The sequence below is a fragment of the Rousettus aegyptiacus genome, unplaced genomic scaffold, assembly GCF_014176215.1.
Source record: "Rousettus aegyptiacus isolate mRouAeg1 unplaced genomic scaffold, mRouAeg1.p scaffold_m13_p_7, whole genome shotgun sequence".
NCBI classification, from domain to species: Eukaryota; Metazoa; Chordata; class Mammalia; order Chiroptera; family Pteropodidae; genus Rousettus; species Rousettus aegyptiacus.
Window position 1 is genome coordinate 9,090,638 of NW_023416310.1, and position 17,793 is coordinate 9,108,430.

General features: G+C 42.9%; 2 long non-coding RNA genes across 16 annotated transcripts in view; one reads left to right on the forward strand and one right to left on the reverse strand.

Annotated features, from left to right (window-relative positions):
• LOC107515282 overlaps positions 1-13,106 on the forward strand; it is a 379,686-nt gene extending 366,580 nt beyond the window's left edge. Inside the window, exon 4 of the long non-coding RNA XR_004951989.1 lies at positions 11,813-13,106. This is a non-coding gene — a long non-coding RNA (uncharacterized LOC107515282). The remainder of the gene's footprint in view (positions 1-11,812) is intronic.
• Positions 1-17,793, reverse strand: part of LOC107515284 — a 214,419-nt gene that overhangs the window by 25,589 nt on the left and 171,037 nt on the right. For 14 of the 15 annotated variants that reach the window (XR_004951984.1, XR_004951985.1, XR_004951988.1 and 11 more), the window contains 2 exons: positions 13,116-13,187; positions 3,670-3,771 (listed from right to left, as the gene is read on the reverse strand). This is a non-coding gene — a long non-coding RNA (uncharacterized LOC107515284). Of the gene's footprint in view, positions 1-3,537; positions 3,772-13,115; positions 13,188-17,793 lie in introns of all 15 variants that reach the window. The other variant, XR_004951975.1, reaches the window with a different exon arrangement.

Genomic DNA, 17,793 nt, shown 5'->3' on the forward strand with positions numbered 1-17,793 from the left:
TGCGAGAGAGAAACAGAGGCAAGAAGATAGTCCCTCCAAAGTGTGCATGCATGTGCGTGTGCACGCGCGTGCACACACACACACACATGCGCGCACACAAGAAATAAACTGATTTGCTAAGCCACCGAGATTCCAGATATATTTGTAACAGATAGAGATACCCTAAACTAAGTTTTTCTAGATTACGTAGTTGACAGACAGGTGCATGCAACTGGAAATGGAGGGATGAAGGGTGATGGAGAAAACAAAGAGATGCAGTTTCATAAAAAGAGTCTGTGAACACACCTGTGATAAGTAGGCGATCCACTACTGAGTGCTTCAGGGCCAAATATATTTTGAATAATTAGAATTGAGTAATTGGTCAGTCATTTCATTCATATATTCTTTCAAAAAGCATTTCTTAATTGCCTGAAAAGTGTTAGACCATAGCATAGGCACCAGAGATACATTAAGGATTAATGTGGTCCCTTCTTTCAAGGTATAAATTATCAGGAGAAAGATCAACTTCTTTATAACTCTGTCAGCAAAAACAGCTGTTTTCTACTTAGACCCTTTGGGGAGAAGGAAGAATTAAATGAAGAATTTTAATAGTCTGACATTTCATTAAAGCCTATTCTGCTTGTTTCTTTCTTTCCCTGATTAACTACTAAGAATTAAAATGATTGTCCTTAAACTTTTGCCAACTTTTTATTCCTACCTTCTAAGAAAATTCGAAAATTTATAAAACTGATCAAAGTTATAGGGAAGCAGAGAAAAAAAAAAAGGCAATGTTAAGAGCCCAGATAAAAGAATGTTCAGAAAATCCACACACTTTTTGACTCATCTTGGCTCACTGTATTTAATTAGAAAAGATTCTTTAGAACTTGGAGGAACTGGGATTTTAATCTAGAAACTCTAGGTCTTTTACTGTTTGTCTTGCCTCGGTGACTTGCCTCAGTGACTTGCCTCGGTGACTTGCCTCGGTTTGCCTCCCTGAGCTGCTGGGCCAAGCTAGTGTATGTGGCCCAATTAGTCCTTCCCTAATCTCAACGCTCCTTCTTAGAAAGTCCCTAATGGCGTTATAAAAACAAGGGACTACAGCAAATGGGAAATTAAAGTACACTTTATTATTAGCCGGGTCAATGCCAAATTAACAAAAACGAGGCCCTCTCCTGAGGGAGCTCACTGTCTGGTGAGAGGCAGGACTAAAGATATGGGACATATCTCAGGCCCACATGCCTAAACAACAGAAGCCATGTTTATCATGCAATTTACCAACAAAATGTAGTGCTTTACCAATAAGCCTTTCTTTATGTTTCCTGGGAATGTGTCTTCTCTTTTCTATGTGGTAGAAACGACTTTTCTGCATGAATTCAAGCATATGAAACCAGAAACCTGCTCATGCCACTCTAAATGGCCCACATAGTACACATCCCTAACCATGTCATCCCCCAGAAAGCCTGACCCTCATGTCACCTTTTGCAAGTTGAACTTCTTTGCCCTGGAATCTCATACCACAAATGACAGCTTCCTAACTGTATTTGTGTCACCTGATTCAGCTTTTATCTGTATTGGAAAATAGATGAAGAAAAGGTTCAGAAGATAATAGGATATATCCTTCAAATCGAGAAAACATTTAGATGGCCATATCCTCAAAGGAAAAGTGATATTTTAGAAAGAAGCTGAAGCTTTGGTAATGTTAGAGGGTACTCTCCCAGGGGCAGTGCGGCCAGAAACATTTGAGTTCTTCCCTCATCTCACAGCTCCTCCTTATAAAGTCCCCTAAAGACATTATAAAAACGAGGGGCTACAGAAAATGGGAAATTAAAGTACATTTTATTATTAGCCTGGTTGATACCAAATAAACAAATAACAGAACTTTCTGGTAATGTGTCTAGAACATGTGGCCTACTCTCAGATCCCCAAACTCTAAATTGAACATTTTATCTTGGAATCTTAACATCCTTGGGCCGCTTGCGTGGAACGGAAGAAGCAAGTTATCAATAAAAAATATGCTGCATGGAAAAAGAAATAAAATGAATCTGGAGACATTTCAGAGACAGACAGAATCTTTTATGAAACCGAACAACAAACAAATGAAAAGCACTCTGCCATAAACACACACACACACACACACACACACACACACACACACACACACACACACAGCTCTATCATAAAAAGTAATCTCTCATCATCAAGCATATGGGTGTCCCGGACCTAATTCCTAAGTGATAGTTGTAGAGGGATTGTGGGTTCCAACATCAACCCTGAGAATAAGAAAGAGAAGAGATCAGCGACCTCTGTCCCTCTCACCAATCTGGCCATATGACTGGAGGAGACAGAAAATTCTAACCTACTGTGAACTGTCTGCTGGTGAATATGGGCCAAACAGCAGTCGGCCATCTGGCGCAGTTAGTTTAGTACCTTATTCTCTTAGAAAGAACTGAAAAATCAGACAAGAGGATGAAGCGACTGCTTTGCCAAGCCCCCACATGCTGAGGATTGGTCAGGAAAGAAAAACACGCTATTATTTATTTTGAGGTGGCTGTTTTGTTGCCATGGGCAATACCGCCATTGTGAGCCTCTTGCGTGTTGCTGGGGCATTTTGTAGAAACTCCTATAAGCATCACAATTACCTGTTAGCTAGACATTCCACCTTTCACTGCAGATCAGGAAGATGCGTCTCAGAAAGGTAATTGTGACCATCATCTCATAGCTATTAAACATAATCTTGAGTTATCTGAATCCAGAGCCTATCCCATTTTTTAATTAATTTTTATTTTGGTAACGTTGGATAACAAAATGCAGTAAGTTTCAGGTGTAAAATTTAACAGTAAGGCATGCGCCGTATTGTTTTTTTGTCTTTAATCTGAGGTTATTATACTACATTTGCACTATTAATTAAAACAGGTTTTGGAAATCACCTGACTTTTTTTTATTAGTCATTACAACTTGGCATCTGTGGAAATATTCAAAGTAGATACAGAGTTATATTTTCTGCACACAAGTGACACAAAGCAAGCATTGTTCATCATAACCTTTGCAGAATTCACTAAAAGACATCATCTTGATACTGTCAAGAACAGAAGTTTCTTCGGACCAAGCACTTCCGTATATTTCCAAAGAAAACATTCTTTCTTATAACCTTTCTTTATATGCTTACTCACAGAAGTATTTAAGTATCTGAGTTAAAACAACTATTTAGTGGCAATAATTGTAGGAACATGTACATATATTTCGCATCAAATATATAATATATTAAGGGAAGTATGTCTGACCGCATTAACAGGTTCCAGAGAAATGAGGTTTCCTTGATTTACGCATAAATGTATACGAATGTGCTTTCTAACGTTTATGTAATTTCACCATTTAAATATACATATATATTCCTATAAGTGCATATACATGCATCCACATTTACATAGCACACACTATAGGAATATTACTGTTAACCTTATCGAGAAATAGGTCTCTGCGTGGGATGTGAAGAGCTGGAAGGAGTGTCCCTCCCACCCTTACAACAACAGGAGAGATGGGACAGGAACCACGACTTACCAGGGGCAGACGCAGTCAGACACCAATTAGGAAACGTCATCTAGTACAGTCAAGGGATGAGTGGCAGTCAAGTGAGAGCTAGCAAGAGAGAGTGGTGCTCCTTAAACCTGCGGATATAGGGGGAGTTTGTACCTTCTTGCTCCACAGACTCCACTAGGCACTGGCAAAAATGATTGTTCAACATCTTGAGAAAGTGTCCGTCATTCTTTGGACCTGGACCTTCCTCTCTTCTCCCTGACAAAGGAACATGACCCTTACTTAATTTATGGGAAGGGAGGTCTGATGTGCAAAACTACCGTTACCTTTAAGGCACTGGTGAAATCCCATCGCATCGGGGCAAAAGAAATAGGAAGGAAATTGCCACACCTGGGGCAGAAATACTTCCAGGGACCAGAGCCATAGCTGAGGTGGGAGAGGCGGGAGAACTGACATGCGAAGTATGACTGCAGGAATTCGAAGCCTGTGGTGCATGAGGGTAACCATAGCAACAGTAAACCTCAGACCCAGCTGTGCCCTTGACCAGATTAACCTGAATACCACATGAAAAACACAGCATAAAGAAATGTATGTTCATTCCTACGCATTAAAAAAAAAAAAAATGATTTACCTCAGTCTCTACTGTCCTGCACAAGATGTTTGGCTTTAACCAAAAATTTACAAAATCTTTGAAAATGTAAAGGAAAACAATGTAATGCCAAGAGGTAAATCAATCGATAGAAGCTGACTGATGTGACACAGATGTTCAGGCTATATAAAAGGGAAGTTAAGAAATATCTAGAGGTCACTATTGATTTCCAAGCTGCCAAGCTGTGGTGTCTATCAGACACTACAGTCTGTAAAACTAGGCAAGTCCAAGCCAAACTAAAGCATCCTGTACTCAGTAAAGTTGGTTCCTAAAGACTCTTGTTATGAGTCTTCCAAGAACACCGCGATTCATTCGTTGAACACATATTTACTAGCTATGTATTGAATATACAACCCAATCCCAGGTTTTCCCTTAAAAACAGGGATGATTCTCTTAAAGTGAACACAATTATATGTTTGATCCCACAGTACTCCAAACCCTTTTGAACCTCAGGATTATATCGGGTTATATCATAGCTCTTCTTGGCTTTATATCATCTTCTGATGGCCTTTCTTGGACATCTGCTTATGCATCTTGGTTCCATTTGTGCTCTCACCATACCTTTATTTGCACACTTAGAAATGTGCATCTGGATCTACAGATGTCTCCTGATGAAACGACTCTTATTTGAGACCAGTACGAGGTGAAAACCATCACTATCTACTGACATGTAATTTGGCCTAAAGTTTAGTTGCTAACTTATCATCTATTCTACTCTCACAATTCTATTTAAGCAAAGATTTGGGTCATTCACTCATTCATTCAATCAACCAGTCTTGAGGGCAATAAATAAATGGATGCTCATGTTAACAAAGGAGCAAACCACATCTTGCCAACCTTCAATATTGTCAGGAACTGTTGCATGCACTTTCTCGTGGCTTATGTATATCTCGCAATAATGCTATGATGAAAGTATTATTAAACCCATTTTACATTTTAGAAAATTGGACATAGAGAGTTTGAATAGCATTGCCCAAGGATACATAGTTAATGATAGAGCTGTTTTTGTAATAGTCTGTTCAAGTTAGTGTCTGGTAGGCCATAGCTGTACTGAATGCCAACAAATCTCATGGAGAGACATTTCATACTAGGATAACTTCTATGGATGGTCATCTTACTCCTTTTATCTCTTCTGTTGTACTTTTAGAGGACTGAAATGAATCATAAGAGAGTGCTAAAAAAAAAAAATAGGAAGTTTCAAATATCTGGTCTCAGTAGCCACTTCCGTGTGTGACAAGTTTTTGAACTTTAGAAAGCTCCTGAATTTGAGAAGCTTTACTTTTTGAGTTATGGTTGTAGTGGTTCATGGAACACAGTCTGGTCTGTTAAATGTGCACAGAATCCCATGAGAGCCTGAGACAGTCCAGCGGGAACATGGTGTAGAGTCACAGCTTCACAGCCCATAGAATGAAACAGCGGGCAGGAACGAACTCTCCTCCACATCCCCAATGGTACCTACTGTTTAATATTATCATCTTATTGATTCAGAAAACATTATACATCTTTCCCCTTCCTTTCAAGTGCTTGGCGCCTATTTCCTTACACATCAACCCTTTAATTTTCTTCACAGCATTATTCACATTTTCTAACGTTTTTCCTTTGTTTCCTCATGGTTTTCCTTCCCCCGTAGAACAAAACCTCCACAAGAGCAGAAAGTTTGTCTGTCTTGCTCGTTGTTGAATATTTGCTGACTGACTGAATTATGTCTAATACGTAGTTAACTATTCTTATCAGAATGTTTTTCAGTCGTCTCATGCAGCACAGAACCTTCTGGAGTGTCATACCTCTGGGCTGCTCTATTTTCCACCTGCCTTAAATTCTCTCCCCATCAACCAGACATCCCACTCTCACACTTTCCATTTTCCACACCTGCCTCAGGCTGTTTTCAAACTTGATTTCACAGTACGGTGCAGTATTAGTTTTCTAGGGCCATTGTAATAGAGCATTACAAACTGGGTGGCTTAAACGAGAGAAATTTATTGTCTCACAGTTATGGAGGCTAGAAGTCTGAAATCAGGGTGTCGGCAGGTTCGGTCCCTTCTGAGGACTGTGTGAATGTTCCGTGCCTCTCCCCTAGTGACTGGTGGTTGCTAGAAATCTATGGCATTCTTTGGTTTGTAGACACATCACCCACATCTCTGCCTTCATGTTCACATGGAGGTCTTCCTGTGTGAATATCTCTGTTTCCAAATTTTTCCTTTTTAGGACACAGTCATATTGGATGAGGCCCATTCTAATGACCTCATTTCAATCATCTGCAAAGACTCCATTTCCAAATACAGTCACATCCACAGGTACTGGAGGCTGGGAATATAATACCTTTTGGAGGGATACAGATCAACCCACAGTAGGTGGGGTGAGGGGAAAAGGGCATTGGGGAGATTATGCCTGAAGGCACTATTCTCCCTTTCTATCACCCTCATAATGGTTTTCCAAGTTAATTTCTCAGGCCACTGATCATGTCCGAGACTTTGTCATTCCTTTTCAAACTCTGTCTTTCCTACTTCAAAATCCAGAATTTTAACTCTGTTGATAAAACACCCTAGATAATCTTAGTTTGATTTTTCTCTGAAAAATAAATCAATATTTTTTTCAATAAAGATATTGCCATTCAAAATTATGGATGCTTTTGTCTTTTTAAAAATTGTCAAAGAAAACAGTGTTAAAACACAGAAGTGGGAAGATATTTTATTTTCCATGTCGTTGCTTTATTTTTCCATTTACCAGTTATTCCAGTCTTTATAAGATTTGCAGTCGACTATCTTATTCACATTCGGCCATCATCCTGTAACTTATCCTCCAGCCACATGGAGCTATTAAGCAATTCTCCAACAGGGGATGCGTTTGGTTGTTTTTTACCTGCTATTTCTTCTCTCTGGAATAACAGCCTCACTTATTTATCTGGAAACTCCACCCAACCTCCAACACAGTGCCATCTTCCCTACCTTCCTCAGGGACTTGAACTCTACCCGCCTTTCCCCTTCTCAATGATTTAAACAAACCTCTATCATCATAGAAGCTATTGGCCATTCTTCACTATGATTTGTTAACAATGCAGTCCTTCCTGATTACACCATACACTGGTGGCATGGATTGTCACACTTTCCGGTGCATCTGGACCTTGGCTGGTACTTCATAAATGTTTGAAAGATACATAGAGGGAAGGGACATACAAGTCACAGAAGAGCTATTTCCAGCTCTTCATACACCTCGTGTGCAAGGACAGAACATCCGATTCTCTGCCACTTGCCACTGATACATTTAGTCTTGATAGGCGTGAGCTCTAAGACAAAGGAAGACACTGAAGTTTAGAGGGGAGTTGGAGGGGAAACCATTGAGGACATTGGCTGATGTCAAAAGATGCTGGCCTTTTGTCCACATGAACCAAGCTCTAAGCTAGAATTCAAGTCAACACCAGAGCAGTCACCTTACCCAGGAAAAGCACTCAGAAGAGCGAGGAATGCGGCCCATTTATTCATTTGGCCCTTCACTATAATGCTCTTTTGTTGCTTGTCATGTGTCAAAAGTGCAGGAAGCCTCCGCTGATCCATCCTGTGAGCCTTAGAGTGCAATTCGAGTCAGTGGTGCACATTCGCTGGGCACAGATTTATCTAGAATGTCTGGATAAGGGCTTCCTGTTTTCCCTGTTCCCAGTCTGGGTGGCGGCTACCTCTTGCCTCAAACATTGACATCTAAACAATCAGCATCTTCTACCAATAACAGTTTAATAAACGCCTTCACATTCTAAATGTAGCATCTGAAACTCCATAAACAGGAGTGAACTAGTAGCAGTCTGAAGTTGTCATCATTGACAGCTTATGATTTATCTTAACTCTCCCTCGCCATTTGGCCACGACTTTAAGTAAACACTTTCTGTCTTCCTCATGTTCTCGTTACTGCCACCTCCCACTAATAAGAGAGACTGCCAAGAAAAGCATCCAGACAGTTCATTTACCTCCCAAACTTGCCTGAGAGTAGCCGCCCCCAGTTTAGACAAGGGGCGAAGCAACTACTGCACATTTTCACCAGATGGACCAACGCTTCCTGAATTATTTACATTAATGTTATTTGCTTTCAGGATGTGTGTAACGAATGGGTAGTTGAATGAAGTATTATGGCATAGACTGAAGACACCAGCAGTTCAGACAGGCCATTTATGGTGACAGATGGAGATGAGCCACTTTGCTTTCTAAGAAGCTGGGGAGCTTAGGGCAGCCCGTCCTTGCTAAGTTCTTGGCACGGTCTTGCTCTGTCAGGTGGTTGAGTCTTGGTCCAAATCCATAGGAAAGTTCCTCACTTAAAGCTTTCTGGCCAGAGGACTCTGAGACTGTCACCTTCTCACCCATCAGCCAGTAGTGGATTAGGTTGATCAAAACGGGTGTTTGCCGGGCTACGTAGCCGGCCATAAGAATGACAGGTGTTCCCTGGATTTCCTGAGTATGAAAGTAAGAGACCTTCTCTCCCTGAACTGGTGGCTCCCTCTCGTGATTCTGCCCTCCTGAAATTTTTAATGGCCCATCCACACAGATCCAAGGCGGTCTGAGATATCATAGAGCAGACCGTCATGAGGACCACGTGTCTGATTGTATTCCTTGTGCACCTTTTAAACCAAATCAAGAGTAGAATGGTCACTGGCAGGTGACTGGATACAGTTGTGGGAGAGAGGTGTGCAGAGTCCTGCTGTCTCCTCAAGTGCCCATTCCCCAAACACGCACCCTGAGGCTGCCACACCGTGTGCGTTAATGAGGGTCGGAAGGATGCCAGGGCGAGCCCCATCAATGCCAAAGTGAATCTCATGGCAGGAGTTTCTGAATTCTGTGTGGGGACTCACAGTTCCCCATGCATAATGACTTGAACGATCACGTGTTTATTGAGTGTTCATGGGGCACATTCAGTATCCAAGGCTCGGTGTCCATCTGGTTGCATGGGAGAAGCCCTTGAAAATGCCTCTCCAGAAGTTCCCTCTGCGGTGGAGAGGCGAAGTGCCGTCAGAATGCTAAGCGGTAGACCCGGAGGGGATTTCTCAAATGTCCTTGAAGTGGCAGCTAGACTCCACAGGTACTAGCCTTGTCCTTGGCGCTCGTTGGGGGACGGCAGGGGCTGCGGCAGGATGGGGGCTGAGGTGCTGAGGTCGCGCCATTACTACATCTGCCATCACTGGGTGCGTTTTGTGCGGAGAGGTGACCCGCCGCAGGCCGCGCAGGCCGAGTTCGTTAAGGAAGCTGCAGAGCCATGTGAAGAGGGGGAAGAAGCTCCAAGCATCGTCGCCAGACATGCCGCCAGAACATCATCCGGTGTGCCGTTCTCCCTCCCTCCGTCTTGCCTCGCTCCTTCTTCCCCTTTCTTTCTCTCTCTCTCCTTCTTTAAGGAGTCCTCACGAATACATCATTTGGACCTCTAGCCTGTTACATCCTCAGCCCCCGCCCCCCAGTCGTTGTCCTGAGTTTCCCATGCACAGCTGAGTTGCTTCCTCTTCGATGGCGCCCCCCTTCTGCAGGGCGGAAATGCTCCCTCCCTTTGCTCCTCAGCCTGGCTCCCCCTGAGTCTAAGCAGCCTCATCAGACACCAGCGGGGATCAGCACATGGGGTGGAGGGAACCCCAGAGCGGCCTCGATGGCCAAATGCAGACTCTAGTCCCCGTGTTGAGAGCCCGTAGAGTTTGGGGGTGGCATTTTGCCCTTATCCATTTGACACATTTTTTAAAATATTTTGAATTATTACATAATGAAAGGAAGACACAACGTTTCTATGTTTGTAAAGGGGTTAATACTCAATGAAGATAGTAAAACCCTACCGAGCAACTTTCTCAACTGACTGCCCTACCTGCCCCAGGCCGACTTCCCAGGCCCCTGGACCGCGGTCACCACCGCCCCTCTACGCTCGTCCTAGTCTCTGCGCGAACATTCCTGGGCAGCAAGAGTGTTCTCACGGGAAGGCGTGTGGCCCAGGCTGATTTTCCACCCCGAGATTAAGGGCTGGTTCTCTTCAGTCTCCTAAATCCCTCAGCCTGTAGCACGAGGCCCCGCACACATAGGAATGTTTTAAACCCCTTTGCATTTCTGCTCTTTGACCAACCAACTTTTACAACAAAGTCAATTATGTTTTTATTTTCCAGGGAACACATACCCAGACACGCGAGCCAACAACACACACCGGCGTTAACACAGACATGTGCCTAGATGGCCAGACACGGGGAAGCACACTGGAAGGCAGCAGATCACACTGAGGGGCGGGGACCCGGGAGCCCACGCACCCTGGGCTGTGCACGCACGGCGCCCCACCCTTGCTGACATCACGACCGTTGCTCCGAGCTCCTGGCTCTGCAGTCAGGGCTTGATTCCTCTGGGCCGGACCCTGGCGGGTTGGCCGGGCCTGGCTGTGCTGGACAAAGCAGGCCAGCACAGGGCCCGCCAGGGCAAAACCACAGATGGGTTCAGGTGTCGGTTCCCACCCAAGCGGGAGCTCCCGGAGCCCGGGGTGACTCAGGCCCTGCCTCACTCGGGTTACTCCAGCTTAACTGCCCTGAGATGGCCTTGTACTCCCGCTGACCACACAGCCCTCCCTGTCTCCTCACCCACCAGACGTGTGGTATTCACGTCAGCCTCAGCCCGAACATGCTGGCCTGCCCCCACCAGAAGGAGCAAGAAACAGTCCACACTGCCCTCAGGGTTTCGGAGAAGGGTCCTCAGTGTTCCCGCCTTGGCCAGGGGCTCCTAGGAAGATGCACCAAAGTTTTTTCTGTCCTGACCCTGCAGGTTGAGCCCCATCTGCCTAGTTTCTGGGAGCCTAGGAAGCTGGGGTTGCTCCTGAGTGGGTGCTCAGAGGGCAGTCGTGGGTGACAGTTACTCTATCACCCTATATCTCTTCAGCAGATGGATCGGCTTCCACCTTTATAAATATAGTAACGGCCTCAGGCGTCCACGTTGTGGCCCAGGCAGGTTGTAGTCATCAATGGTGTGAACTATTTTCATGGGTTCACGTGAAAGCGCTCACAGGCCACTTGCTGTGTGGCTGGCCCTGTGCTGGGTACTGGCAACGAGACTCACACCGGGCCTTGTTCCTGCGAGGTCTGCCCGGGGACTCTACAGGTCACAGTGGGAAAGCAGCGAAACTAACAAAAGCCTGGATTTCAGAAAGCCTAGAAATTAACTCCTGTCTCCATCTCCTATGACTTGTGCGACTTCGGAAAGTCACCCAAAGGCTCACTGAGCTCTAAAATTGGAAAAGCTTTGAGGATTGTATAAGATTCTGTATACTATAACAATAATAATAGTGACAACAATAATAATAATGACAATTGTTTGTTACTTAGTGAGTGCTTTATGATGTAAAGAAACTGGATCAAACTTTAATCTCATTTAACCCTTACAAATACCTTCTTATTTTTATCCCGTTTCACTATAACTAAATTATAAAATTTGCCAATAAAGTGAAGGAAGATAAAGACAGAACCCCCATGAGGTATTTAAATTTTAACAGGGGCTCTTAAACATGAAAATGTTTATAAATCCCAAGGAATGGATCTAAAATGGTGGAATTTCACACATGGAAGGTAGCAGGGAAAACAATTTTTGGTAAGAGACCTTGCCAGTTCCCATTGTTTATAGCACAGAGGCAAATGCTTTTCCTTAAAACTTTTTTTTTTTTTAGTTTCTCCAAGGTCAAAGGATTAGAGAATGCCATGGTTAATTCTACACATGTGACTTAGGGACTTCATTACCACGGCCGCTCGACAAGCTACCATCGCCACCTCTGACACGTTCACCGTCACCACCAACATCTCCACCGCCAACGCCCCCACACTCACCCCGCCTCCGCCTCCACCATTACTTCCTCCACGCCTGCCACGCAGCCACCACCACCGTCACCAACACCACCGACTCTATGACCCATAGCAGCTCCGTCTCCACTGCCACCACCCCCAGCCCACCCCCACTGTCACTCCACCTGCACCACTGCCGATAACACCACTCGCACCAGCAGGATCCTTCGCACCATCTCCAGTAACCACCACCGTAACCACTGCAGCTGCAACTACAGCAGCGCCTACGGTAAGCAAGGCGCCTGACCCTCGCAATCCCTAACCTTCACTAGGATCCAATAAAGAAGACATTTAGTCTTGTCCCGCCGATGGAGAACAAAAGTCTCAGAGAAGTTAAATAACTTCTCCAAAGTCTCGCAACTTCTACATAGTCGAGCGAGGGTTTGACATCAAGACAGCTTGAATTGGAAAAGTGTGATTGCTCCGCTTTCGTAGGCTTTGCTTCTCCCATGCTTGTGTCTCTTCCTGGGAGCGACTGTCCTAATCACTGAAATGATGATGGGAAGTCAAAGTCGGTTCAGAATGGTAGAAAAGAAACACTTGAAAGCAGGGTCGGTGTAAGTCTCTCACGTGAGAACTGAAATGTCACAACTGTGGGTCCTGACTATTTTCTGAAAGGCAGCGAAGTCTTTCCAGCTGGTGGGGAAAGTCCAGCTGAGGTGGGGGAGAAAGGGGACCTGGCACTGAGGCCATCTTCCTGTCAAGATCGGGGTGTAGAGTTGCTGTCACGTCGGAAATGAGGGCAGCCTCAAGGCTGGGGTTAGCATTCAATGGGAGGGTTGAAAGGACTCTTTGAAGTCTAGATAGCATTTCTGAAGGATGGCTGACAAGAATTCCAGGCTTTTATAGAGGGATATGGAGATTGGATATGTTTTGCTTTTGAACACTTTTTATTTGCAACTTTACAGTTCTTTCTACCATAAATTTGAACTGAAATGGATATTAAATTGCAAAAACAACAGAGTCCATGCCTATTTTTTATGCACACACACACACAAAAGACTCTGAAAAGTAAACTTTGTCTTGCTTGGCACAGAGAACAGAGTTTGGATAATACCTTTCCTGAGGTTTCACTGCTCCGCCGGAACTAGTATCTCCTCTGTCCCACTAAAGAGAAAATTGATTGATTACCTGTTAATTTTTGCACTTGAGAAATTCATCAGGTCCCTTGATTGGTAGCACTCGGAATCCTGAACAGTGTTTCTGTAATATGAGGAGAAGGTACCAATAAGATACAGGTAGCACAGTTAAGAGTGTTTTTGTACTTGAAATGTTAACACCTCTGCCTGCGCATTCATCGTGCGCAGCATCTTGTTTTTGAAACCACGCATGACCAGACTGACTGTCACTCTAAAACCGCTAAGCTGTGTATTGCCACTCTTGTTACGGCTCCTATAAGATAGTTTTACAAGTGTCCTGCAGACTTAATGCCAGGAAGAAGACATGCTACAAATGCAGATCTCGCATCTTGTTCTTACATGATTGTCCATAGAAAGGTTCTCATAATCTCAATCACGTCCGCGTACTGCGTGAGGGACCCTGGTTAGCCGCCTCATTGTATCTACTAAAATAAACTCAGGGAACGAGGAGATCTGAACACATTGAAAATCTTCCAAGCATTTTGTTCTCCTCTGTGTTTATTAAAGTGAATAAATAGATAGCCTCACCAGAGAGTTTATAGATGTCTTTGAACCTCTCATACAAATGTGGACTCTACAACAGCTTACGTATGAGTATACTTAACATTTGAAGTATAAACATATAGATAGGGCTCACAAACTACTCCCCATGAACTAGTCCTCAGGGCACTCCTAGCTGCTAAGATGGATGTTGTGGAAATCGCATTCTGCTGGTGAACAAGCTTAACTGTCTTCTGTGAATATCGGGAATGCCATGGAGTGGTGACAGGAAGTGTCCTGGCTGGGCGAGGGCCGCTAGGAAGGGGAGAGGCTGGCCCTTCCTCTGAGCAGCTCGAGGCTCCCACTGTAGCTGAGCTACACAGTCGGCACTTGTAGCCATATTGGCTGCCTTTTCAACCCCTCTGAGTCATAATCTGAAGGTCGCATTCATAGTATTAATGATTAGTAACTCCAGTGCCCATGGTTGGCACTGAAAATGGCATGGTGATAATTGCCTTTGGTCTTAAAGAATAAGTAGCACAGGATGCCTGTGTCCCACTCTATATGAGGTGTTCTCTCCCCCGCAGAGTAAACTGGCATCTTTCTTTGGCTTATTTGAGAGAATGCTTTCTGAGCCAGCCGTGAGCAGTCCTTGGAGCGTTTTCTGAGCCAGCTTCTGGTGGGGTATTGGGCTGTGGTGTATTCTGAAGAGAGCAGTTGGCACACTCAAAGAATGAGTATATTTGTAAACCATAATCATGTAAATGTGAAGGAAAACACGGTGTCTGCCAGCAATGTCTCCGGCCTATGTGTCGAAGAGAATAGTGAGCAGTGGAAGAGACTAAAGCCATAGATGGCAGAGCTGGAAGGGACTTCAGCATCATAAGGTCCTGGTCCATAATGGTGATGGAGAATAAGCAACTTTCCCAAGAACATCTAATCATTAAGTGGCAGATTGGGGCTTAAAGACCTGGCCTACTAGCTCCAGTCTGGGGGGTCCCCTATTGCACCTCGGTTCCCTCACTGATAAAGGAGAAACAACAGTACTTGACTGGCAGGATACCTGTAATAATGAAATGGGTTCATGTCTAGATAAGTGCTTCACAGAGATTGGCCCCCAATAAATGTTTAATGTTTTCTTTCCTTATTACCAAGTGATTACGTTTTGGAACCCACATCTCTAATCATTGTCCATTCTTACCATGCTCAGTGCTTATGCTACGTGCATTCCTATACCTGGTGTGAGGCTAGAGGATCGTGCACACCAGGTATGACTTCTGCCACAGAACTCACCCCTGGGCAATGCAAAAGATGAACTAACCCACATAGGAAATTGTCTCTTTTTTAAAAAATGACTTCTTGTAAACTTTTCCATTTCTACAATTTAAAAGCACCAAGGACATTCCAGGCAGGGCAGCCTAGAGCTTTTTTTTAATTTAAGTTTCCTTGAGATTTAGAGCCTGTCTTCTCAGATCGAACACCTATAAATTCCTGCTCTTCTCAGGAGCGTACTGTTGTTCATCGTTTCTTTAGTTAAAAGAAAAACAACTTCCAAACTCAAGAATTTTATCTCAGTGCCCAGGAAAAGAAATCAATTATTTCTTTGCCATTAATAGCATCAATAACTATAGAAAGGTAGGCAAATTTTTATCACTCAGATTTAGTTCCTAAAATATTCCCTAAAGTCTATAATTACAACTGTGAGAAAGAAGCATATGGCTGTGACAGTTCTATGTTCTGTGTCCTCATCAGGATCCACAGGCAGTTTAAGTAATAGCACACTAATGACGGTCTGTAGAACGTGCAGCCAATTTTCTTGAGTCTAGTTTCCTTTGAACATATGTTTTTAGGCTTGGGTAAACTATTGCCATTAGTTATTTAGTGTTTCGCTTCAAAAGAGAAAATCTCTGTTGCTTACAGTGTATTCTTTGACATAAATCAACCGAAGACAACTATCACAGAATTCATATCACATAGAAGTTACGCCTAAACCACACTTTACAACATTTCATATTATGAGAATTCAAATTTCTTCTATCAGAAAGTTACAAGAACATTGAAAGATTGAACTCCATACGATGCTTAATAAACTCCCAAAGCAATGCTGAATAAACTGCATTCAAATACGAGCTACTCACTAGAGAGGTGAAGTGGAAAAGAGAGGGAGGGAGGGGTCACAAATGTGTGATTCGCTGTACAAGAAAGAGTCACACTGAGAAGGAGAAATCTTCCGAAGCAAAATCACCGAAAGAAACAATGTTCACAAACTCTTTTGTGTGCTCAGGGAGGTGTGAGAGGACGTTGCTTCTGAAATGAAATACTACTCTGATGGCAAGAATCTGACGTGACAAGACAGATGGAGCAGAGAAGAGATGGCCCGGAGAGGGTTTTTTGTTTGTTTCTTCGTTTGTTTCTGTTTGCAATGTGATGACCACATTAAAAACGACAACGTAGTGTAAGCAAAATCGAATTAATGACATGAAAGACACAAGCGAAAAGCAGCTCTACATGGAAGAGAGGAGGAAGGGATGTAAATAACAAGGATGATGACAGACTTGGAGAAAAGAGGCTAAAAAAGCAATATGTGAATTCAAGTTCAGAAAAGTGGGGAAGAGAATCACTACCATTAAGTGTCTGCCGTGAGCTGGTTCTTCTGCTAGGTTTTCTGCTGTTGTTTAAGAGCTCAAATCCTGATAGAATTTAGGATAAGAAAATACTTGAAATACAGACAGCAAGGACCCTTTTAAGAATTTGTCGTGCTTTTTCTTTCTGTTACATTATTAACGCAGGCTTGTGATTTATTCATGCATCACAGGCTGGCCTCCGTACATACTCTATCATGGGTAATTCTCAGAACAATTCCACAAGGTAAGTATAATTTTTCTCATTTTTATAAATGAGAAAACAGGCTTACAGAAATTAAGAAGAAAATTCAGCAAATGGGAAGCGTCTTAGTCAGCTCGGGGTGCTATAACAAATTACCATAGACTGGGTGACTTACAGACTTTTTTCCCCACAGTTCTGTAAGCTAAAAAGTCCAAGATCAAGGTGCTAGGTCTAGAGAGGACCCGCTTCCTGGTTTAAAGATGGTCATCTTCTCTTCTCCCTATGTCCTCTCCAGACAGAGAGCAGAGAAAGAAGCAAGCGCTCTCGTATCTCTTCTTCTAAAGGCATTAGTCCCATTCATGAGGGTCCCATCATCATGACTTAATTACCTCCATCTCCAAATACCATCACATTAGGAGTTAGATTTCAGCATATTAAAAGGGAGGGGGGGCACATTTCAGTCCATAGCAGACAGAAATGAACATCTAATGTATATACAAAAAAAATTCCTTATTTAAAAAGGACCTAAGACAAGAGAGTGCGAGATGTTAATAAGAAATATTTGTGACAAAGAATCTTTACCTAGACATATCCTTTTTGCAAGACAATGAAAGTATTCTATAAGTATTGGAAAAAAGTAAATAGACAAAAAAAAAAAAATTATGTTCCCTGCCTAGAATAGAAATCAGCTTTTTTTAAAGCTGACAGGAAATAATGAAAAGGCCTCTGAAGTGGGTGAGGGGAAATGGTGTGAGCCCCCAAATCTGTACTGACTCTAATTTTTGTCCTATGCAGTGGAAAATAAATATAATTTATTATACACAAAGTATCCGAGAAGTGATATAAAGATGGTAATGTTTTCATCATGACAGCCCCTTGAGGAAGAAGCTATTATCTCTATTTTACAAATCAGGAAACTGAGACACACAGAAGGTAATGATTTATCCATGCCTTCACAGCCCTTTAACGGTGAAATCAGGATTTCATCCAGGAGTCCAAAATTTTAGTCCTTGTTCTGTGCCTACACCTGAGAAAAACTTAGCAGACAAAACAAGTGGAATAACTCATACCCAAAGGGACTTTGGAATAAGGATGTTTAGAATTCTAGAAAAGATAAAATAAAATGCCTGAGAGAAATACTGAATATTTTAAGGAAGGAAATAGGTAGAATTGAAAATTGACCAATATAAATTCTAAATTTGAAAATTAGTCATTGATTTTAAAAAATAAAAAAAAAAAAGAAACTCAATTGACAGGTATACTAGAAAAAGCTGAATTTTACATTGCATTTGAATTTGAACTTTGAAATTGGATATGAAGAAATCTCCCAGAATGAAGCAAAGAGACATTTAAAAGATGGAGAA